General features: G+C 47.9%; 1 protein-coding gene across 5 annotated transcripts in view; it reads right to left on the bottom strand.

Annotated features, from left to right (window-relative positions):
• Window positions 1-16,662, bottom strand: part of LOC102452223 (PR domain zinc finger protein 10-like) — a 103,318-nt gene extending 86,656 nt beyond the window's left edge. Inside the window, exon 1 of one of the 5 annotated variants that reach the window (XM_075909729.1) lies at window positions 16,541-16,662. The gene's annotated coding sequence lies outside the window, so the exon portion shown is untranslated. Of the gene's footprint in view, window positions 1-14,226; window positions 14,248-16,202; window positions 16,313-16,411 lie in introns of those variants that run through there. The other 4 variants (XM_075909728.1, XM_075909727.1, XM_075909731.1 and 1 more) reach the window with 4 other exon arrangements.
• Window positions 16,663-19,015: the final 2,353 nt, after the last annotated feature.

The raw sequence follows: 19,015 nt of genomic DNA, 5'->3' as shown, positions 1-19,015 counted from the left end.
GATGGTATTTCAGATACTATTAAACTAGACATTTTTTAAACAGAGAGAGAAAGAACACTGAAGCTTAAATTCTAATCGATGGAAGCCTGGAAATCTTGACAAATTGCTTCCATGCTATTCACCCCTTGCGATTTTATTGGAGCCTATCAAGCTGCCATTGGGAATCTCTGAAGTGTAATTTACTGCTTTGTTGATTGGTTTAGTCAGTCATTCTGCACCTACCCAGCTTCGTCTCCAATGTCATATTAAATCATAGTCTCAGGAATTAACATGAGGCTGAGCCCAATTGATTTTTCAGCAAGTCCAATTAACTTTATTTTACGCTGGCAGTCTAGTGAGGCTGATCTGATGCCAGCACTTGCTTGTGCACCAATAAGAAAGCAGAAGGTCTCTCACTGATGCTATCATGTATATATATTTTAAATGCAAATTATTATAATTATAATTTATTCCCAAATACTGGCATTTGGTTTGTCACTCACAAGGTAAAAAAATCAAAGAAGAAAAAAGTAGGCACTTTCTGCCTTCTGTTAATCTCACAAACAATGAATAAGCCTGACAGGACTAGAGTGCATGCATCTTACACAGGCCATCCCTAGAATGCATTAAATAATAATTCTGGAAAGCTTTACTCTAATATCACCCTGGGCAGTGATGGAAAAATTAATACTATTGCTTACTGAAAAACAACAAATGGAGGAAAGAGGCTTTTGTGTATTACTATGATTCTAGACCAGGGGTGGCAATCATTCTTGAAGGGGGGCCACTTCACAAATTTCGGAAGTGGCCGCGAGCCTCGGGCGGAAGGGGCAGGGCCTTGGGTGGAAGGGGCAGGGTTGAGAACTACCCTGCCCAGAGCTTTGCTTGGCCTAAAGTCCCTGCCCTGACTTCTAGCCAATGGAAGAGACCTAGAGCAGATGGGAGGGTGCTGTGGGCTAGTCTCCTTCCAGAGTTGTCTGGGGCGGAGGCTTAGAATTCACATAACACAGCTGGCAGCTCCTGGCCCCACTGCTAACCTGTTGCCTGGGAGCTGCTGGGCAGGCACAAGCCCTTTGAATAGAAGCAGCTGAAAGGCCTCACACCTCACACAGCTCCCAGGCAACGGGCCAGTAGAACCAAGAGCTGTGAGCCCTTTCAATTGCTTTTCTTTAAAAGGCTTGTGCCTGCCGGGTGGCTGCCAAGCAACGCAACCGCCCAGCAAGCGCGAGCCCTTTAAATAAAAGCAATTGAAAGGGCTCATGTATCTCTGGCTCCCAGGCAACACAAAGGGGTCAGCAACCTTTCATAGGTGGAGTGCCAAGATCTGACTTATTCACCTCTATGTAGGGGTCCGAGTGCCGGGGATACCTTTTAAAGTCAACAATAGTCCTATTTATAGCCACTTCATTAATAAATTAAGGTGCAGATCTTACCTTTTTGCAGGAGTTGGCAATCTTTCAGAAGTGTCATTCTGATATTTAACTTATTCACGGATCTGTGTGCCGGGGGAAGGAGGGAGGAAAGGAGGTAAGGGGGGCTGGGTACGGTGACCTTATTTTCTGAACCAGCTGCAGCTAGGGAGAATGGTTTAATTTAAATTATGAAACAGATTAAGCATTTTATCTTTCTTATGTGTGTTTAAAAAGAAGTTTGATAAACTAAGTAAAATATTATGTCCAACACAAAAGATTTCAATGTTTTCTTTATTTATGGCAGGGGTGGGGAACCTTTTTTGGGTCATGGGTCATTGACTCACAGAAAAATCAGTTGGGGACCACACAAGTGAGAAGCAAAAAACTCCTCCAAAAACCCTGATGTGGCCCCAACTGAGACCTCTCACTCCTCTGGTGCCCCAGCCTGACAGAGTGAGGGAAAAGAAAGGTGGGGACTGAGGTTCAAGGCTTCCCATAGGCCAAATTTACTTTTCTCAGGTTCTGGAGTTAGTGGATTTTATGGACCACCTTATGGTCTGGGATAGGGACAAAAATGAGGGATTTAGTGCATAAGACAGGGCTGCCAGCAAGTAGGATAGAGATGAGGTGCAGGATCTGGGAGGGAGTTGGAGTGCAGAAACAGGCTGGGAATAGGGTGTCTGGCCAGGTGGAGGGAGCAGAAGCAAGGGAGGGTGAAGTGTGTGTCCAGGAGAGAGGGTGCAGGAGCAATGTGGACGAAGGAGGAGGACTGGGTGTCTGGCCAAGAGAGAGTGTGCAGTAACAAGGGAGTGTGTTGGAGGAAGTTGGGGGTGCCGGGTCTTGGGGAGGGAGGGAAGTGAGGGCGTTGCTGGGGGGGGGGGCTGAGCATGAGGCGGAACCTTACCTGGCTTCGTGCACCCTTGCAGCAACGGCCGCAGCCATGCTGTCCTGGCCACCCTGGAGGAAGGCCCCGCTGCCAGAGCCCACATGGTCTGGCCTCGGCCCTGGAGCTCCACTGATGCTGTTGTCACAGTCTGGGGCTGCCTCAGAGGCCCCACTGCTGCTGTGGTCTGGGGCCAGCTCCAAGGCTGTGATTCACGTGGTCCAAGACTGGCCCCAGAGGGCAGATATACCACTGCCATAGCCACGCAGCCCCAGACTGCATGGCAACAGCAGCAGCACATCCAGCCTCTGGGGCCAGCCCCAGACTATGTGGCCGCAGCAGCAGAGCCTCCAGTCCTGGCTGAAGTGCCACAGAAGAGCCTGCCATAGTACTCTGCCTCCTCCCACCGCAGCCTAACCCACTGAAGGGAGGAGGGAGCACTCACCAGCGGCTATGCGTGGGAGGAAGGACGGGGCTGAGCTCATTCCTACATGCTGCTGAAAATTGTCTTGCGTGCCATAAGAGGCATGTGCGCCGTAGGTTGCCAACTCCTGCGCTAGGAGGCGGGGCCTAGAACTGCCTCATGGGCCAAATTCAGCCCACTGAGAGGATTTTGCCCACCTCTGTACTAGACAGTATGTCGTGCTATCATCCACTGGCTCCCTTATGCTAAGAAATACAGTGCACACGTGTTGCTCAACCCAAGAAGTGATGGAAGAAAGTAGGGTATGAGATGTGACTTCATATACATTCATGCTATTAAACTCTGGGGAAAAGAAAACAGAAATGTTACACTGATGAGTGATGGTACATATACATTGAGTACTATGTGTAGTACTCAATCCTAAAAACTGGGCAAAGAGCAGAAGAGGTAAGAAAAAAAATGCAGCCTTAGAAAGAGATCCAACTAGTAAGGAAAAAAACCACTATATCTGCATTGAACAATGGTCAGGGCTGAGAATCATCAGATTTTGTGACCCCTTAGTTCGAACTAATGCGTCCCAGCACGCACTTCCTGGTTCGAATCAGCTGTTGAGTGGAGTAACGCGCCGGCGAGATCATGCTAATGAAGCGCGGGATATTTAAATCCCCGCTTCATTAGCAATTTCGGTTGCCTATGTTTGCATCCCTAGCTCGAACTAGGGAGCAAGTGTAGACGTACTCTATGGGACTTTTAAAGAGCAGTGACAGATGAATCAATGAAATCCCTTGACATGACTCCAGTCTCCTTCTGACTCTTTACACCCAACAGAAATGTTCCATGCAGATTAGCTGTTGAGGAAGGGTGGTAATTGGGTGAGCTGACAGTGATTCAGTGGCTCAATTTAAGGATTATATGAACCGTTTATCCAGGCTGTAGCCTATGTAACCATAAAAACAAGATACAAGTCTCATTAATATTGAGCTTAATTACAACTTATTTTCTTCAAATATAGTCTATTCATAAGATTGCAATTAATTTTAATTATGTGGAAAGTTTGTTGAGTTTTTGTTAATCCTGTAACAATATGGTTTTTCTGTAGCCATATTGGAAGGCCTAAACTAAAGCCTTCTTCTGCAGCCAGACTGAAGAGCAGCAGCCATTAGCTGTAAAGCCTGGAGTCACATTCTCACATTCTATCTAAATTGCATTAAAATAGTGTCACACTATGCTGTAAGAAGGAGACCTTGTCCTAATAGCACCCTTTGTCACCAGATAAGAAATAGGTATCGACATGGGTAGAGAAAACTTAGTTAACAGCATTTCATCTGGCAAGAAACTGTTTATCAATAGAAGAGGTTGTGGAATCCACATTCTATGATTATGTCCTTACTTTCCTATTGTTTGTCTGTGTGAGCTCTGTCTGGTTTGTAACTGTTTCTGTCTGCTGTATAATTAATTTTGCTAGGTGTAAATCAACTAAGGTGGTGGGGTATGATTGGTTAGGTAATTCTGTTACAGTATGGTATGATTGGTTAGTAAAATTATACAAAAATAACTGGTTATGGTATAGCTTACACTATATAAACTGGGGTCCAAGAAGAAGGAAGACGGAAAAGGGAAAGGAAAGGAAGATCAAGAAGGAGGGAAGACCTGGAAGAACTCACCTCCAAGATACAGCCTAAGACCAAAGCTGCCAGAACTCCTTCACACGACCATGACGTGCAGCAGCTAAGATCCAAAGAGACTGACCTTGCCTGGCCAACAGGGAAAGTCTGCCCACCTTTATCAGAATTGGTGAGCATGACACTGTGGCTGTGTCTACACTGGCATGAATTTCCGGAACTGCTTAAAACGGAATACTATTCCGTTTTCAGTTTTTCCGGAAAAGGAGCGTCTACATTGGCAGGCTGCTTTTCCGGAAAAGCCCTTTTTCCGGAAAAGCGTCTGTGGCCAATGTAGACGTGCTTTTCCGGAAAAAAGCCCCGGTCGCCATTTTCGCGATCGGAGCTTTTTTCCGGAAAAGACTACTGGGCTGTCTACACTGGCCCTTTTCCGAAACAGTGTTCCGGAATAAGGACTTATGCCCGAGCGGGAGCAGAATAGTTTTTCCGGAATAGCGGCTGATTTTGTACAGTAGAGCATTGTTGCTTTTCCGGAAATTCAAGGGCCAGTGTAGACAGCTCGCAGCTTATTCCGGAAAAGCGGCTGATTTTCCGGAATAAGTGGCCCAGTGTAGACACAGCCCGTATGTGTAGCATGTGCATTCTGCTTGCTTGGGAATTGTCAATAAATAGAGAATAAGAATATTACTGTGTAAGGCTCTTTCAATGGCAAAAGATCCTGCAAACCTGCAGGAAGTTATGCCCTGAGACCTAGGAATTGGGTAAGGGTGTGTGTCCCTAAACTGTGGAAGGGATAGAGAAATTTGATAGAGAAACTGGTGCCTCCATTACATTATACATAAAAGATCTTTTCTTGGGCGTCTACATTTTTAGATGTCAGGGCCTTCCATTTGTCTGGGATACTTCAAAATCTGGCATAATGAGGGGATACTCTCTGCATTGTATCCATGGATCATTTTCTACAGGTATACATTTCTCCTTCCAAATATTGTGTTTTTCCTCTCCATGTGTAGAAGTTGAGCACCTTAGGACGGGATGAAGAATCTTTTTTGGGTCAGGGGCCGTTGATCCACAGAAAAATCAAGACGGGGGCTACACACAAGTGAGAAAAATAATCCTCTGATGCGGCCCCCAACTGAGGAGAAAGACATTCTTCACATTCCCTTCACTCACCAGAGCCTGGGGGGGGGAGGGGGGCGGCACAGGCTAGTAGATTTTATGTGTTCCAGACCTATGGAGGGACAGCAGGGGGAGGGGTCTGGAGCACCAACACAGGCTCCCCAATGCTGGGATGGGGAGAGCGCCAAGCCTCGAGGGCTTGATTCAGGCAGGCTAGGGACCACATCTGGTTCCCAGTCCTTAGGTTCACCACTCCTGCTTTAGGAATAAAGGAATATCAGTGCAAATATGCCAATGGGAGATTCTTCTGTCAGAAGCGGTGCATGCAGATGCAATATGAACCCAATGTAAATCGATTTCTGTAGCATCCCTGAGACATATATACAGCATAAGCAGCATGTGAAGCAGTGCTGAAAGCAATGTGCAGTGTGCTAAACCATTTACAGCATCCATGAAGAAAGCATTTTCCTTCTCAAAACAATAGGTGTGCCTCACTCAGCATGGAATCAGGTGAAGAAATGAGAGCTGCAATGACAATGGATATAAGTAAATCATATCATCTTGGAATGTGAAAGAAACAGGATACCATAGAATGCAACATAAATAACGTATGATGTGAGGAGAAACGCACACATCTCCATTTATTTGTAGTTCCTAGTTAAATTCAACACAATATTGCCTTCTGAGCGTGCATCCAGATTCCTGTGAGCATTCTCTAACAAGAGCTATTTAGATCATTTTATCTCATCCATTCTTCAGACTCCTGTCATTATGACACCTAGCTCTTTAATTCCATCCTCTCTGGCATCCCTGGGACCAGTCGTCCAGATGTTAGCACACGTAGAATGCAGCTGCCTGCCTTCTCAAATCTATAAAAAGTGCAATCACAACAGCAAACTCCTCTACTGGCTTCTCATTCATTTCAGGATAGTTTAAATTGCCCTACTTTTGTTAAAATCCTCTGGGGACTGATCCTACCTGCCTCACAGACCCTGTCCCTCTACTCTTCGAGCACTTGCCTCCTGTTTGACATTTCCAAAATCTCATCAGTATTGGTTCAAATACTAGCGTACAAAATCTATGAGAAGGACAGAACAGGTCATGCTGTGGGTGAGTGGCATTACATGTGAAAGAAAGTGTAGAATCAAATGAGGTAAAAATCTTAAATGAACCAAACCGTACCATAGAATCTTTACGGATTCTGTGTTCTAATAAGAATATAGCAGTAGAGATATATTACCGACCACCTGACCAGGATGGTAAAAGTGACTTTAAAATGCTCAGGGAAATTAGAGAGTAGGGAGGATGAAGTAGACTAGCTTTTCTTTGGACAACTAACAGAAGTTTCCAGAGGCTACAGTGCAGGGTGGCAGCAGCCCAAGCCCTCTGTGGACAGCGGCTGTATCAGAGGCAGCAGCTCATGGTGGTAGGCAGCTCCCCTGCAATCTCTTCATTGAAAACTTGGACTGGCGGGCTGGGACTAAGCCAGCCTGCCAGTTCAAGCTTTAAATGCAGAGCACGCAGGAGAGAGGATATTGAGATTAACTGGGACCATTAACCGATAAGCATACACAAAATACTGTACAAGAGTGTTTTCTCTTTATAGTCTAGCTAGTCATAGAATCATAGAGCTGGAAGAGACCTTAGAAGGCCATCAAGTCCAGCCCCCTGCCCAAGGCAGGACCAATCCCAATTAAATCAACCCAGCCAGGGCTTTGTCAAGCCAAGACTTAAACACCTCGAGGGATGGAGACTCCACTACTTCTCTAGGTAACCCATTCCAGTGCTTCACCACCCTCCTAGGGTGTGTCTAGACTACATGCCTCCTTCGACGGAGGCATGTAGATTAGCCAGATCGGAAGAGGGAAATGAAGCCGCGATTAAAATAATCGCGGCTTCATTTAAATTTAAATGGCTGCCCCGATCTGCCGATCAGCTGTTTGTCGGCAGATCGGGGCAGTCTGGATGCGACGCGCTGACAAAGAAGCCTTTCTTCATCGGCACAGGTAAGCCTCGTGAAACCAGGTTTACCTGTGCCGATGAAGAAAGGCTTCTTTGTCGGCGCATCGCGTCCAGACTGCCCCGATCTGCCGACAAACAGCTGATCGGCAGATCGGGGCAGCCATTTAAATTTAAATGAAGCCGCGATTATTTTAATCGCGGCTTCATTTCCCTCTTCCGATCTGGCTAATCTACATGCCTCTGTCGAAGGAGGCATGTAGTCTAGACACACCCCTAGTGAAATAGTTTTTCCTAATATCCAACCTGGACCTCTCCCACCACAACTTGAGACCATTGTTCCTGGTTCTGCCATCCGTCACTACTGAGAACAGCCATTCTTCAGCCTCTTTGGAACCTTCCCTCAGGAAGTTGAAGGCTGCTATCAAATCCCCCCTCACTCTTCTCTTCTCTTCTGCAGACTAAATAGACCCAACTCCCTCAGCCTCTCCTCGTAGGTCATATGCTCCAGCCCCCTAATCATTTTCATTGCCCTCTGCTGGACCCTCTCCAATGCATCCACATCCTTCCTGTAATTGGGGGCCCAGAACTGAACACAATACTCCAGATGTGGCCTCACCAGAGCCGAGTAAAGAGGAATAATGACATCTCTGGATCGACTGGCAATGCTCCTCTTAATGCAACCTAATATGTCATTAGACTTCTTGGCTACAAGGTCACAGTGTTGACTCATGTCCAGCTTCTCATCCACTGTAATCCCAGGTCCTTTTCTACAGAACTGCTATTTAGCCAGTTTGTCCCCAGCCTGTAACAATGCTTGGGATTCTTCCGTCCCAAGTGCAGGACTCTACACTTGTCCTTGTTGAACCTCATCAGATTTCTTGGGGCCCAATCCTCCATTTGTCTGGACTCTATCCCTGCCCTCCAGCGTATCTACCTCTTCCCCTAGCTTAGTGTCATCTGCAGACTTGCTGAGGGTGCAATCCATCCCCTCAGCCAGGTCATTAATAAAGATGTTGAACAAAACCGGTCCTAGAACCGAACCTTGGGGCACTCCGCTAGAAACCGATCGCCATCCTGACATCGAGCTGTTGATCACTACTGGGTCCGACCTTCCAGGGAGCTTTCTATCCATCTTACAGTCCATTTATCCAATCCACACTCCCTTAACTTGCTGGCAAGAATATTGTGGGAGACCGTATCAAAAGCCTTGCTAAAGTCAAGGTATATCACATCCACTGACTTCCCCATATCCACAGAGCCAGTTACTTCATCATAAAAGCTAATCATTTTGGTTAGGCACGACTTGCCCTTCATGAATCCATGCTGACTATTCTTGATCACCTGCCCCTCTTCCAAGTGCTTTAAAATGGATTCCTTCGGGATCCCCTCCATGATTTTTTCAGGGACTGAGGTAAGACTGACCGGCCTGTAGTTCCCTGTATCATCCTTCTTCCCTTTCTTAAAGATGGGCACTACATTTGCCTTTTTCCAGTCACCTGGGATCTCTCCCGATCTCCATGACTTTTCAAAGATAATGGCCAAAAGCTCCTCAATGACATTTGCCAACTCCCTCAGTACCCTCGGATGTATTAAGTGGATTTATGTTGGAGAAAGGGCACCTTTCTTCAAATGTAAGAAATGCAAAGGACAGATTCTGCAGAAAGACCCTTGCACTTATGTTGGTACCTGCTATGAGCCCAGCTAAGGAGATCCCACAGAGAAACCTACATCCAGGGGCTTGTGAACATTCGCTGTTGCCCGTGCTCTCATAGGATAAACACGGGAGAAGACTGGGGTTATGCAAATGGAATTGTCCACCTCTCCGCTCAGAAAGTCATAAAGCCATGGCAATATCTCAAATAAGAATCCCTTTACAATACTGGTGCATAAAAGGGCTGGTTTGATCAACTTCAGGTTACAGAAGAGGTCTGCATGCCGACTGAAGTTCCTTGCTGCAAAAACCGCAATGGCTATTAGCTGAATACAAGATCATCATGCAAAGTGGGTTTAATACTAAATTATGCTGTGAATTGTCATTCAGCTTTTAATATCAAAATGGCTTATTATACTTAAAAGTAGCATCACATGTCTGCAAAAAGCTGTATCCTACACTTAACTTAAATATCCCAGCACACATGGGAGGTAAGTCAGTGATTTTTCTGAGAGCCTTTGAAAGAATATGTTCTCATGGCAGCAAGAAAGCTGGAAAGTGCAATATTGTTTAGCCTCATTGACTACTGAGTCGTGACCATTGTCTTTTTTCTGAATTCTCATTTCGTCAAACACACACATTATTTCAAGGAACTCTGGCTTCAGTGCATTCTGGTTGGATGTTCGTAATCAGGTAGAGTATGGCCACAAGATTTATATTCACTGGAAGAAGATAGATGGAAATCACACACACCGCTAAGACATTACTCACGAGCAGAGTAATGGTTGCAATTTATTTCTCTCTCTCTATATATAAAAAACTTTTCCTGCGGGACCACAGAATGATGTCATGTGTCACTGTGTCCCACCACCACTCCCCACCCCTGGCAGCTGCGTGGCCTCTCCCCTCCCTGGGGGGGCAGAGCTACATGGTTTCCAGGGCATGAGGCCTCCCCCTCCCAGGGCTCCAGAAGGGGGGGGGGGGGGGAGGAGCTGCACAGCCTCCCGCCTTGCTGGTGCTCCGGCGGGGGGACAGGAGCTGTGTGGCCTCCCTCCTCCCTGGTGCTCAAGGCATGCATCTCTCCTGGCAGCCCACTGCAGAGCAGTTGGGCTTGGCACTAGTGGTGACTACTGGCTGCCCCGGCAGGACCCTGTACTGCAACATTCAGGATGGGGATAAGGAGCGAGGGGGCCCAGTTCCCAGCAGCAGCTGCAGCACGGCATCACCAGCATGTCTTGCAGCAGTGCCGCAGCCTGATTCTCTCCCACCCAAGATGAGGGAGAGCCTTCCCAAGCATAAGCAGATTGCAGGAGTTGGGGGGCCTGTGGTGAGGGTCTGGAGGTCTGCAGATAGCAATACCCATGCACTGACAGCTCTCCCTCCCCTCCCTGAGACACCCAAGCTTGGGTGAACGCTGTGGAGGCGCGGCCCTTTGAAGGTTTGCCCCCACGAAGCCTCAGGGCCCTTTGGGCTCGCCCTGTCCACAAAGCACTGTCCTCTTCTGTGAGGCCCTATCTCCCCGCTTCCCCCCTCTGGCTCCCAGCCGGGGCCTGCTCACAGTGCTACACCCTGGCCTTGCAGGGAAGAGGTACACCAACTGGAGCATCAAGGCCAAGCCCTTGGCTCAAGCGGGCTCTCCTGGGCAGGCAGGGCAGGTTTTGGTCACACCACATCCCCTTTGGGGATGGCCTAGTTATGCTGCACTCTGGCCACTTCCCCAACTCTCCAGGGCAGCCACTCTGGGCTCACCAGAGAGCAAAGCTGCCCCAAAGGCCATTCACACAGTGTCACACAAACCCAAACAGGCCCTTTAGGAAAGGCTGGGATGAGCCAAAGTGCGCAGCTCGATGAATTCATGGGAGGAAGCAGGGTGTGTGCAGGGAGGGAGGAAAGTGGATAGAGTGTATGTGGGGGTGGGCGATAAGGGGTGATGGAGATGAGGGGGGTATAGGAATGGAGGCGGGGTATGGGCAGTGTGGAGGTGCAGAGGAGAGGGGTTAGGGAAGGACGGGGGTATAGGAACGGAGGAAGAAGGTGGGGAGGGATAGTCAGTTGGGGGGTAGGGATAGGTAGTGTGGGTTAGGGAAGGATGGGTGGGTGGGTGTAGGAATGGAGGTGGGGATAGGGATGAAAGAAGGGGGGTAGGCTGTGGGCCATGCAGCTCCAGTTTAAGGACTAGCAGCCCAGATTACCCCACAGGGCTCTCTTCCCACATGACCCAAATCTGGTTCTCAGTAGGATGCAGGTGCTTAAAGCTGGGGTTCCATGGTTCCATGTCTCTTTGTTACACCATCCGCATGGAACATATCCCAGCCTCATGGCAAGAGCTCGCTTGCCAGCTGGAGTTGGGCCGTTTTACTGATAGTGTTTGGTTTTCAGTTACACATCAGGCCCACAAGCCCACAGAGCATATCCCTTCCCCGTACAAGCTGCCCAGGAGACGTTCCGAACTCTGCTCGTGAACAAACTATGTTATTGGTAGATGAGACAGGAATGGGAAGGATGTGGGAGGAGGGACTGGCTGGCAATTGAAGGTCCTGAGCGGGTAGGATGGGCCAAGACAGTTTGGATACAGAGGCCTGTCCATGGGTGTGGTAGGGTAGGAACAGATACAAATCTTTACTCAAATTGTATGGAATGGACCCATCTAGGTTCTTATATTATCTGATCACCTAAAATCATATCATTATGTTCCTAAATAGTTTCTCACGGTTTATTAGAATTACCTGTTAAAAATCGATTTAATTTCACTGAATATAACAAAGAACCATACACTCTGAATTACTCCGAAAACAGTGGAAGATCTTGCTGATGATAATGCATATTTTTCAAAAAGCAGATCAATACCCAACTGACCATGGGCTACAGATTGTAACAGGAATCTTCCATGTTGAGAAATGTGATTGCCTTTAAAAACCTCTCTAAGAAATAGTCCTAGTCTTTTTTATTGGATTTCATCAAACTCCTACTTAAATTTGTGTCCTCATTTCATCCTCTGCATCCTTTAGTCAGTCTTTCTACCATTCTTGACTTGCTAAGCTTTATGCTACCTCTAAATTTGGTACATTTTCCTTCAAATTTTTTTTTTCACAAAGATTTCTTGCTCTGATTTCACTAAGATACCATTTTGCTTTCTGGTATTAAAACTGATGTCCTACACATCAAACTACTCAGACTTAGGGCATGTCTTCATGTATAGTGCTGCAGCAGTGTCTGATGTAGATGCTCTATTCCCACAGGAAAGAGCTGTTCCATCAGCATAATGACACCACCTCCACAAGTGGCAGAAGCTATGGTGGCACTGGAAGCTCTCCCACTGACATAGTGCTATCCGCACTACCGCTTATGTAGGTGTAACTTATGTCGCTCACGGGAGTGGTTTACTCTAGGGATGTAACATTTCGATTAATTGGCTAATCGAATAGTCGATGCAATTTGGGCACAATAAAGGCGTCTCCACCTCTGAAGTTTAGCAACAGCCCCAGCAAAAGGCAAAAGCGCTGCAGGAAACACAGGGCCAGTGGGGGACTCAAGCAGTCCTCCACTGGCCCCGTGCTCCCCGCAATGTTTCAAAGCGGCAGCGCTGCATGGAGCCTGGAGTTAGCAGGGAAGTCTGCTAAACAGCATTGCATTTGCTTATCGGACAGTCAACTAGTCGTTCACATTCCTAGTTTACTCACACCCCTGAGCAACTTAAATTCTACCTACATAAGTGTAGACATAGTCTTAGGACATTGATAGGCAACCCACGGGTAACTGCATGAGTGGCCCTCCTTCACCTCAGTGGTCTGTAAGATTGTCATAACAAGACAGTTTCCTATGGTAGATTTACCTACTGTGTTTGCATACCTAAAATTTGTGGGATGTGCCAACTGAACCCTGGAAGTGTTTTGACTGGATGCAGATACAGTGCATGGCTCTCACAGTCAAGAATGTGTGCAATCCCCATGCCTCTCACCTCACATGCCTTGATTTACATGTTTATCACTTTAGTAATACCAGCAGGAAAAACACTAGCGACTCTGAGCATGGGCAATGGTAAACAAAACGTCTAGCAAGTCACCCATAAAATCACAATGGGCATGGGCCACAGATTGACCACCACTCCTTTAGATACTAAGAAATTTGAGTCAGGGCTCTTGTCTATAAAATTGCTTGGGAAACAGTAATGTAGCTTTGCAGTGTTGTATAAGCGATATGTATAGTAGGGATGTTGAACTGCAGATCATCAGTTAATCAAGTAGTCAATGGAATTTACATCGGCTACTCAATTAGTTGATGGAGGGGTGCTCACTACCTACATTTAAAGTGCTGAGCCACAGTGGGGTTCACTCCCAGGCCGTGGGAAATGAGTCAGGACTAAGCAGTCCAAGCTTGCGCCACCCCTGGGAGCTAACCCTGCTGCAGCTCTGCCTTTTAAATGTAGTAAGAGATACTTGGCTCTTACTACATTTAAAGGGCAGAGGAGCAGTGCGGAACCCAGCGCAAGCTCGTACTGAAGCAGTTCAAGCTCCTGCCAGGTTCCCTGCTGCGGCTCTCCTTTTAAATGTATTATGAGCCACCTGGCTCTTACTACATTCAAAAAGAAAGCCACAGCTCTGCTGCACCTCTGCCTTTCCACCATTGCAGAGATTGTGCAGGGGGGAGCCAGCTCCCCCAGCATTGGCTCCTGCCTCTCCCCCCCTCTTGCTGCCTCTGATACAGAGGCAGCGAGGGGGAAAACACAAGGGCTGCGTCTAGACTGGCATGATTTTCCGCAAATGCTTTTAACGGAAAAGTTTTTGCGTTAAAAGCATTTGCAGAAAAGAGCATCTAGATTGACACGGATGTTTTTGCGCAAAACCACTTTTTGTGGAAAAGTGTCCGTGCCAATCTAGACGCAGTTTTCCACAAGAAAGCCCCGATCGCCATTTTCGCCATTGGGGCTTTTTTGCGCAAAACAGTTTTTACCTGTCTACAATGGCTTTTTCCCGAGCGGGAGCATCATAGTATTTGTGCAAGAACACTGACAATCTTACATTAGATCGTCAGTGTTTTTGCGCAAATTCCACCGGCCAGTGTAGACAACTGGCAAGTTTTTCCTTTGCGGAAAAACTTGCCTGTCTAGACGCAGCCAAGTAGTCAACTCAACTACTCTTTTACATCCCAAATGTGTAGAAGCAAAACGAAGTTACCTAATGAAAAAAATGCAGATACCTCAGAAACTGAAAAAGAAAAAAAGAAAAATAAGGACTTTTGACAAAATTACATGTGCCACAAGTTGACATGCATAGAGTATCCAGGCATAGAGCATTCTTAAATTTCCATAAAAGGAGGTGACAGAAAAATATCAACACTGCTCAGTTTTGTCCCACTCTACATTTATCATTTCGTTATATTCCTCCTCTTACTCATGATACTCATCCCAATATTATCTCCCAGTTGCACCAATTTTTTCTTCTTTCTTCTAGTAGGCTACGTCTACATTGGCCCCTTTTCCGAAAGGGGCATGTTAATTTCACAGGTCTTAATATTCAAAGTAGGAATAAGATCCTCCGGAAAAGGGCTTTTTTTCCGGAGGATCGGGGCCAGTGTAGACGCTCTTTTCCGGCTTTTCTAAAAGCCGGAAAAAAGCGGCGGACATTTTTATTTAAATGCTGCGGGGGATATTTAAATCCCCCGCGGATTTCCCTATTACGACCTGTGAAATTAACATGCCCCTTCCGGAAAAGGGGCCAATGTAGACATAGCCTACTAGAAGAAAGAAGAAAAAATTGGTGCAACTGGGAGATAATATTGGGATGAGCCCGTAGTGTTTCTATTTTTATTCTAAACCTCTAGATTGAAGCATCATGCCATTTTAAATTTCTCATAAGATTTGGAAGAGAAATGCTGGCTTTATACATAACAAAGATGACAAACTGTCAGCATATCTAAACATACTGGCATTTCACAACCTTCCCCTCGCCCCCACAAAAAAACACGTGATTAAAGGCCATATTAATGGCCCATGAGCTAGGGAGGATCATCCCCAACAAAAAGAAAGCACAGTACCCAACATGCTGGGACTGGAGAAATCCTGCAGCTTCCCTGAACCCCAAAGTTAACCTGTTAGGATAGCAATTGCTCCTATGGAGAAATCCTGCAGCCTCCCTGAACCCCAAAGTGAACATGTTAGGATAAGTGACGAGGAGTCCTGTGGCACCTTATAGACTAACTGAAGTGTAGGAGCATAAGCTTTCGTGGGCAAAGACCCACTTCGTCAGATGCATGTCTTTGCCCACGAAAGCTTATGCTCCTACACTTCAGTTAGTCTACAAAGTGCCACAGGACTCCTGGTCGCTTTTGCAGATTCAGACTAACACGGCTCCCCCTCTGATACTTGACATGTTAGGATAGCGATTGCTCCTATGAGAAATCCTGCAGCCTCCCTGAACCCCAAAGTGAACACTGCTGCCCTGCAATTGGGCTCATTCGGATATGGGGGAGCACCGTGACCTTGAGGTGCCCTGGTACCTCCAAGGTACCTGCCACGCCTCAGGTTCTTCCCGCCCCAAGCTGGAGCAGGGAGAACCCCCCTGGCAGGCCTCGGCTCTTAGCCCCCAGCCAATCACTGGCCAGCCCCGCCAATAGAAGCCCATGGTCTCCAGGTTGCAGGCAGAGACGGGGACCAGCGGCACCTCCGCCACGGCCAGAGGCAGGGCGCGATCCCCCTGCTCCCGGGCCAGAAGGGGGAGACGCCGCCGGCCAATCAAAGCGAGGGAGCCCTCCCGCCGCGCGCACAACGACTGTCCCCCCAGAAAGCCTGAGGCGGGACAGCCCCCGCCACGGCTGGCACCCAACGGTCACTCAGCCCCAACCATTCTGGGCCGTGGAGGGAGGCGGCGGCGAGATTGCGCCGTAAGGGCTCGGAGAGGAACAAGGCTGAAGCTGGGGGAGGGAGAACGATCCAACCATGGGGGCAGGGGAAGAAGGGGCACACGGGGGGCGAAATACCCAACGTGATGGGGGGAGTAAGATGGCTCCGACACCCCCCCCCCCGTCAATGTAGTGACGGGGTCCGGACTGTACCATCCGGGAGGGGGGAAAACGGGTGGGGGCAGCCCCTTACCCCCCTGTCCGAAGCGGGTGGGGGAACCCGATCGAGGAGGGGGGAAGAAGCGGACTGTACCTTTCCTGCGGGGAGGGGGAAGGGAATGACAGCGCCCTACTCCCCCCCCCACCCGCAGGAGCGAACGGTTTGTCCCGGCCCCAGCGCTAAGGAGTCTCCGGCTCCGGCGCCATCTTGGGTGCGACTAAAACAACAAGCCCCAAACCCTTGGCAGGTTTCTGCGGCGCCCCTGGGACAGACTCCCCTCCCGGACCGTCCCATCGCGTTACCTGAGGGGGTCTCATGCGGGTGCCGCGTCCCGGCCGCCGCCGCAGGGCCCGCCGTCGCCCCAAACCCCCCCACCTGTCCTCACCTCACAATGGTAGCTGCAGAGCAGGAGGGGGGGCGGCCGCCCTTACCTCATTACCATAGTCTACCTGGCAACAGCCACCAGTGCTGTACGTTGATTGGCCAGGAGTCACTTGCCTGTGGGGACCGGGCAAACGCACCCTCCCCCGAAAAAAAAAAGGACAAAGCGACTGGGTCCGGGGGGGGGGGGGAGTAAAGCAAAGCCCCCCCCATATGCAAAAAGGGGGGAAACCCTGCCAAGGCCTCCACACACAAACAGCCCCGCAAGCCTCACGCACCAATCACAATGGCGCTCTCATTCAAGCGAAGCTCCGCTGGGGCCTGCTCGCCAATCACAGCGTATTTCTCAGTACCGGGCTCCGCCCTCCTGCAGCGGGGCGGAGGTATGGGGAATCCAGCAGTGCCCCCTGTTGGAAGGCCGGGGAGAAGGGAAGCGCAGCAGCCCCCCCTGCTGGAAGGGGGAATGACCCAAGGCTGGGGGAAGCAAATAGATGAGCCCTGGCACCCAACTGCTCACCTTATGCTCCAGGACTCAGCCAGCCCCAGGTATATAGAACAGGTGTCCGGCCTCTGTGAGAGGCAGGGGGCTCTAGACATGTAAGAACTGGTATTTTATTATAGACATAAGAAAGCACTGTTGTAAATGCTACAGTGGGGATTCTTTATGGCGGGCGGAGCTATATGACATAATTGATCCTTCTTCACTGTAGGATTCTGATTTTTATTTAAAATGTAACCTAAACTCACTTTTTGAATAAGAATGTGGATTGTCTTTTTGTTGTCACTTTTGTGGCAGTCACTTTGTTTCTGTTGTATAATAAGGAAACTGATCCTGGTCCATTTACACTTTATCTATTTGTATAGCATCTTCAGCACACACCTGAACCTACAGTGTTTCTAAAAACATGTAAATAAATACAAAATTATTAATCTGAAGTACATTTTACTCTGAATTTTGCCTAACCTGCCTGAAAAAGGTGGGTTTTTAAAAATATGAACACTATCTACAGTCTCCCAAGGTTCTTTGGGAAAGGATATTTGCAAATTATAAAAGAAACAGAATTTGGTTATTAGCTATAACTTCAGTACACAAGGAAATGCAAATTCAGCTGAGGCGCTACTACCTGACTAGTCTACGATGCCTGTTATATTTTGGATACTCCTGCATCATTTTCTCATGTACTGTTTCTTTCAGCTCACGTGTTACATAATAAATTCAAGTTTTAAATGTCATGTAAAATAAATCAAGGGTAGTAATTGACATAGTTCAGAAACTTGACCTATCTACCCAGGCCTTTGGGGGTTACCGCTATTCTTTTTAAGGAAGGGAAGAGGATTTGTATTGGTATGGCACAGAAAAATACTTTTTTTCTAATTATCTTAGTGTTTGTTTACTACACACCCAGAAAATTATTTTATTTGGCAAGTTCTTTTTACAGAAAAATTGCTTTACAAAACACACCTACCTACGCACCACTGAAAGGCGGCCATCTTGTTAAATTTAATCAGCTAATCAAATAGTCAATGTAATTTGCATTGACTATTCGATTAGTCGATAAGGGCGTCTCCAGATTTGAAATGTAGCAAGAGCTCTGCCTGCTCTTGCTACATTTCAAAGGTGGAAGCACCGCAGGGAGCACAGCCAGCAGGGGACTCAAGAAATCGCCCGCTGGCCCCACACTCCCTGTTTTTGAAATGTACAAGAGCCCCAGGAGGGCTGTTTGAGCCCCTCACCGGCCTTGCACTCCCTGCAGTGCTTTGCTTTTGAAATGTAGCAAGAGCCCTGCCCCTTCTCCCCACACAGATGGTGCTGGGGAGAACCTGATAGAGGCAGCAAGGGGAAGGGAAGCGACTAACCAAATCACTAGTTGACTAGCCGATAAGCATTTGCTTATTGCATAGTTAACTAGTCGATTACATCCCTAATCTCCTGTGAGCAGTTGTCTGCCAGTGGAATGTAGCAGGGCAGTGAGAGTGGGGAAATTTTGATCCAAGACACAAAGGCAAAGCACTATTTACAAAAACGACGAGGAGTCCTGTGGCACCTTATAGACTAACTGAAGTGTAGGAGCATAAGCTTTCGTGGGCAAAGACCCACTTCGTCAGATGCATGGGTCTTTGCCCACGAAAGCTTATGCTCCTACACTTCAGTTAGTCTATAAGGTGCCACAGGACTCCTCGTCGCTTTTGCAGATTCAGACTAACACGGCTACCCCTCTGATATTTACAAAAAGTGGCACAGAAATGCAAGAGCATAGAGAGGACTAGATCACTATGGGTATGTCTACACTACCCTCCTAGTTCAAACTAGGAGGGTAATGTAGGCATACCGCACTTGCAAATGAAGCCCGGGATTTGAATTTCCCGGGCTTCATTTGCATAAGCGGGGCTCCGCCATTTTTAAATCCCCGCTCGTTCGAACCCTGTGCCGCGCGGCTACACGGGGCACGAACAAGGTAGTTCGAACTAGGTTTCCTAGTTCGAACTACCGTTACTCCTCGTGGAATGAGGAGTAACGGTAGTTT

The sequence above is a fragment of the Pelodiscus sinensis genome, chromosome 26 (genome assembly GCF_049634645.1).
Source record: "Pelodiscus sinensis isolate JC-2024 chromosome 26, ASM4963464v1, whole genome shotgun sequence".
NCBI classification, from domain to species: Eukaryota; Metazoa; Chordata; order Testudines; family Trionychidae; genus Pelodiscus; species Pelodiscus sinensis.
Note: the sequence above shows the minus strand (reverse complement) of the source record. Positions and strands in the feature narration are given on the sequence as shown.